The sequence below is a fragment of the Molossus molossus genome, unplaced genomic scaffold (assembly GCF_014108415.1).
Source record: "Molossus molossus isolate mMolMol1 unplaced genomic scaffold, mMolMol1.p scaffold_m16_p_23, whole genome shotgun sequence".
NCBI classification, from domain to species: Eukaryota; Metazoa; Chordata; class Mammalia; order Chiroptera; family Molossidae; genus Molossus; species Molossus molossus.
The window spans coordinates 23901094-23907093 of record NW_023425359.1 but is presented as its reverse complement, the minus strand read 5'-3'; positions in this window follow the sequence as shown (position 1 = coordinate 23907093).

Here is a 6000-nt window from a genome sequence, read left to right as displayed (position 1 = left end):
TGCACCAGTCTGCATTCCAGCAGTGCACTAGAGTCCCCTTTTCTCCACACCCTCGCCAACACTTGTTGTTTGATGATTTGTTGATGGCGGCCATTCTGACAGGTGTGAGGTGATACCTCATAGTTGTTTTAATTTGCATCTCTCTGATGATTAGTGATGTTGAGCATTTTTTCATATGTCTCTTGGCCCATTTGTATGTCCTGTTTGAGAGGTGTCTATTTAGGTCCTCTGCCCATTTTTTAAGTGGGTTCTTTGTCTTCCTTTTGTTGAGTCCAACAAGAGTATATAACCCAAGAAGCAGAATCTCCATGGACCATGATAACTTGTACCAGGACCTGCTTTTTATCAACCAAAAACCAAGTGTCCCAGGAATGTAGACACTCCTGGTCCTGTTATTGGCTTTGTCACCATCATCTTTGGTCTTGGAGTCTCAGAAATGGGGTGTATACCAGTCTGGAGTATTTGCTGCCTTGCAGGTGGAGCCTAGGTCTTTCTTTCTTTCTTTCTTTCTTTCTTTCTTTCTTTCTTTCTTTCTTTCTTTCTTTCTTTCTTTCTTTCTTTCTTTCTTTCTTTCCTTTTCTCATCCTCACCGAGGACATTGTTGCATTTATCTTCAGATAGAGTGGGAGGGAGAGAGGGAGGAAGAGAGAGAGAAGCATCGACTGCCTGCCACCCACACGACCCCAACCAGGGCCGGGGACAAACTGCCACCGAGGTCCATGCCCTTAGCGGGAACCGAACCCGGGTCTCTCTGGTCCGCAGGCCGACGCTCTAACCGCTGAGCCAAGCCGGCCAGGGCGAGCCTGGGTCTTCCTGAGGACCACTGTCCCTGTAACACCGCAGGGAGTGAATGGGGGGCCAAAAATCAATGTTGACGTACACTGGCTCCTCCCCCAGAGACGGTGCCAGCCCACCCACCTTTTCTGACATGGCAACCCCCGTTGCTCATCTTCTCTTCTCTCCACTTCCTGCTTAATGTACAGGAACCCCGTGCTCTCCCCAGTCACGTGGTCGCTTCCTCTCTCCTGTAGGACTGCTCCTGGGTCCTTCCTATATTCTTTCAGCCTCCTCCTCCCTGAGGACCCAACCCTCCATCCTTCTTAAATGTCCCGTGAGGACCACTTGAAATCCTAGGAACTACTTCCATCATCTTTCCAGTCTACAACCATCTCTCTGCTTCATGGACATCAGTAGCGGCTATTGGCCATGAAACTGCCATAGCCGCCAATCACCGTGCGCAGAACAGGCGTGATCACGTCTATGTTTCTATCTCTGGCTTCCAGAATTTTTAAATACGAGGTTTTTGTTTGTTTGATTTTTTTTTACTCAAAGTTCTCTTACCTGCTATCTGCGCCTGAGTGAAATTGTAAATTTCTTGACTTTCCTGGAGCAATGGTCCTCCGACTGTGGTCCCTGCACCTGCCCCCTCAGCATTACCTTGGAACTTGTTAGGAATGTGATTCTTAGGTGACCCCAAGAGCCAGGGAGGAGGAATTCCGGCGCGAAGGCCCTGTGGTCCGTGCTCGAACACTCCTTCCAGCCTTCGGGTTACCCGAATGCCCAAGCTGAAGGCCGGGCCCCCGGCGCACGGAAGGCAATGCAGGGACATCCTGTTAGGGGCTCAGTCAGTGTCTGTGGAGTGCCCACCACATACCTGGCATTGTGCTCGGGGTCCGGGCAGAGCAGAACCGTCTCTCCCTCCTGAGTGCGGAGGAGAGAGGGAGACAGGCGTTCACTGAGTTCTCCCCGATACACGTAAAACGGCAGCTGTCATAACTTGTGCACAGAAGGGGTATAAAACCTGGGAGGGAGACCTGATCTTGTCTAACGTGTGCTCTTGAGACTGTTGCCTGAACTGGTGCACGGGGACGGAGACACGGCCCTGGCTCCGGGAACATGTGCTGAGGCGGGGCTGTGGCCGGGGCCCTGGTCGGGGGGCGCAGTGACCGGGGACCTTCCACCCCGAGGAAATCCTGCCCTCGTTTCCGGAACGATGGAGAGCAGCGTGAGAACGGCTTAAAGCAGGAGCCAGGGTGGGACCAACTCCAGGACAGGACTAGAATGGGTGTGGCACCGAGCGCCCAGCAGGCACAATGACACGAAGGGGCAGGACCAGTGCAAACTTGTGCCCGTCCGAGGTAAGGACAGGACGCTGAGAGCTCAGACCCTGGGAGGGGCAGCGCGGGCTTGGGAAGACCCTCTGGAGGTAGGGAACGGACAGAACGGGACGACGGACCAATATTAAAGACAAGGAGGATCGAGTGTCAGGGATGACTTCCGGGTTTCTGGCAGCATCACAGGCAAAGGCCAGTACCGGTCTCTACAATAAAAAAAGTCAATGAGGAGAGCAGATGACAAAGAGAGAAGACAGGGAGGGATTATTGTGTGAGATCCTGAAAACATCGGAGAGCATGGGCGACGGAGGGGGTTTCAACGGGACAGGGAGGTAACCTCTTCCTTGGGACAGGAGGGACTGGAGAGAGGGGAGGATGCTGAGGGGCCAGGTGGGCCGGATTCGCAGGAGTCATGTAATTCCAGCCGATGGATCCCATTTCCTGTGAAACAAGCTAGCTCCTCTGCCCACGAAGAGGGGGCATGGCAGGCGGGTGGTGTCATGAAGGAGCCGGTGTTGGAGGTGGGAGCAGAGAGGAGCAGACCTGAGGAGCGGTGGAGGAAGGTCAGCGGCGGACTTCCTCAGAGACACGCTGTGAGGCTGGAGGTCCCACTGGGGCCTGATCACAGTGTCCTCCTGGGCTCCTGTGCAGACCTGTGCAGCCAGCTCAGCTCATTCACTGTGTCGTAGAAAAAGACATTGTTAGGCTCACGCAAGGTTGATTTTTGTCACTCAGACATGATGAAAAGATGGAGCACTTAGAGCATTAGCATAAGTGTGTAGACAACGGAAGGAAGGAAGGAAGGGAGGAGGGAGGAGGAGGAAGGAAGGAAGGAAGGAAGGAAGGAAGGAAGGAAGGGAGGAAGGAAGGAAGGAAGGAAGGAAGGAAGGAAGGAAGGAAGGAAGGAAGGAAAGAGGGAGGGAGGGGGGAGGGAGGGGGGAGGGAAGGAAGGAGGGAAGGAAGGAAGGAAGGAGGGAGGGAGGGAGGAAGAGAGGGAGGGAGGGAGGAAGGAAGGAGGAAAGGAAGGAAGGAAGGAGGAAAGGAAGGAAGGAAGGAAGGAGGGGAGAGGGAAGGAAGGAAGGAAGGAAGGAGGGAAGGAAGGAAGGGAGGGAGGGAGGAAGGAAGGGAGGAAGGAAGGGAGGAAGGAAAAGGAAGGAAGGTAGGAAGGAAAAGGAAGGAAGGAAGGGAGGGAAGGAAGGAAGGAGGGAGGGAGGGAGGGAGGGAAGGAGGGAGGGAGGGAGGGAAGGGGTGTGAGAAAATTCCGTTCCATGACTAGTTGAAGTTTAGCTCCTAAACCCTGTAGGAAGGCAGCCACGGCCAGAGCACGTGGCCTGTGACTGTGTAGCAACCTCACACTTCTAACCTCCTAGCAGGCAGCCTCATCCGCCTCTTCAGTGTTTGCTGAGGATTTCGGCTGTCACCTCCTCTCTTCAGAGGTCCCATCTGAGGAGCCCAGATTGCAGGGAGCTTGACTCTAACGTCAGGGGCCGACCCTGGGGACAGGCTCCAGGGTCTCATTACTGGGGCCCTGGCGGGGAGTGACAGGGCCTGAGTCACGCCGATGGCGTCACAGGGCCACTGTGTCCCTCCCCCTCTGCCTGCCTATCCGCGGGGACACCAGCCTCCGGGTGCTTTGCCTGGTGATTCTTCACTCTGAGTGAGACACAGGGATGTGGCCTCGCAACGATTTTTTTTTTTTAATAGTGGGATGGCCCAGCCGGTGTGGCTCAGTGGTTGAGCGTCCACCCTGCACCAAGAGGTCACCAGTTCGATTCCCAGTCAGGGCACATGCCCAGGTTGTGGGCCCATCCCCAGTGGGGGGCATGCAGGAGGGGGTCAGTCGATGTCTTCTCTCATCGATGTTTCTCTCTCTCCTTCTCACTTTCTTTCTCTCTAAAATCAATAAAGGAAAATAAAAGAGAAAAATTAAAAATAAAATAAAATAGTGGGATGGGGCAGGATGGAGAACTCAACAGGCCCGGAATCATCCGAAAATGTATCAGGAAGTTACGTGAAAGAACCCTTGCAGGACACTCGGTCCTGCTCAAAATACCCACGGAGACAGTTGGTCCGTGGCAGTGTTTGGTGTGTATAAATCCTGTACGCCTCGGACTCGAGCCCTGTCTGTCCCATGATGCACACGTTCCGGACACGGCCGTGTATTCTGATGTGTGTGTGTATGAGTGGGAGGTGGGTATATTTACACCTCGTGGTCACTAGTGAACTCACAGACGGATGCACCAAACTGTCCTCGGAGCTGTGGGAGAACCTCTTCCTAACAGGCCTCCCTCGACAGGCGTCGGCTCCACTCTTCACTGGCACAGAAGGTGCCCCTCCCTCGTGGTGGTGCTGGTTCCCGTCGAGAGCGTTCGGCAGATCCGCAGAGTTAAACGGTTCACACAGCGGCAGCGTTGCAGTAAGAAGCTGAGATATGGCTGAGCCCCGTGAGGACAGCAACCGACACAGAACCTGGGAGACGGCAGCCACTCCAGGGGGACTTCCGGGAGGAAGTGTCACGTCAGGCTAGCAAAAAATAGGCCTCGTGCAACCTCTCCAACGGAAGGGAAGTGGCCCTTATTTTGCCTCTTTGCTTTCCTTTGCATTAAAAATTGGTTTAAAAGAGGTGAGCCGTCTTTGTTAATATATATTGTTATAGGTGTTTCCTAGGAAGACAATCACACACACACACACACACACTGGCTCATGATGCTAATGAAGGAAACTGAATAAAGAACTATATTAGGCCTGGCCGGTGTGGCTCAGTGGTTAAACCTTGACCCCTGCACCAAGAGGTCACCGGTTTGATCCAGGGTCAGGGCGCATGCCCAGGTTGTGGGCCCGATCCCTAGTGGGGGGCGTGCAGGAGGCGGCCAATCGATGTTCTCATCGATGTTTCTCTCTCTCTCTCCCTCTTCCTTCCTCTCTCTCTAAAATCAATAAAGAAAAAAATAGATATAGATGTAAAAACTGTATTAGAACCCTTGGAAATCTAAAGATCTCTTTGTCGTTAGATCCAGAAGACTTCAGATCTGAGCTAAAATGATCACGTAACCTTGCGATTGTATTTATAAAACGAGCTGTCTGATTTTGGTCACAGAAAAATACCACCATTTAACTCTTTACATCATACCATTTGGGATTTTTTTTTAAGCTTTTTAAAATTTCTGTAGGGCATCAAGCTCAACCCCGTAAAATTCTACGAATAGTATTATTTCACAGTTTCCACTATATTTTTCTTCCAAAAAAAAAAAAACGCTGTCTGTAGAATTCAAACGGCTCGGGCTGCTTGAAATCATAAAATACCTGCATGCTTTTCAAAAACCGCATTTCAGAAAGGGCATTTATCCTATAGAATTAAAGTTCCCCGAGTTATAAATATAACTTTAAGCGACGCAGGCTGTCAAGACCCCTGCATGTCGGTGCGAAAGCAGGCAGCCGGCCGTGGTTTCTGCTGCTTCGGAGAAGGAAAGGAAGCAAATGATTAAGTCAGAGCAACTTCATCTTTGTGCATTGGTCACAAATAACCATTTAAATATCCCTCAAGGTTAATCATTTCTGGTGCAATGGAAACATACAGGAGAAAAGCAACATGTTCATACATAATACGAGGCCATCGAGACTGAAGCATCTTGTTTGTAGCAAATTTTATTTTCAAAGAACCATGAGAGGTATCCAGTTACTCTTCAGATTCATTTATAAAATCATGCAAGATGTAAACATAATGTAGCAAAGGGGGGGAAAAAATTCCTGACAATCCTAACTAATACGAAAGGAAAAAATACACAGAAAAGTACACCCAGAACTTTCTACATATGACTAATACCTGGACCTTTATTCTTGCCCAATTTCTGTTATTTCAGCACAAGATAAATGTAGTGCAAAGAAG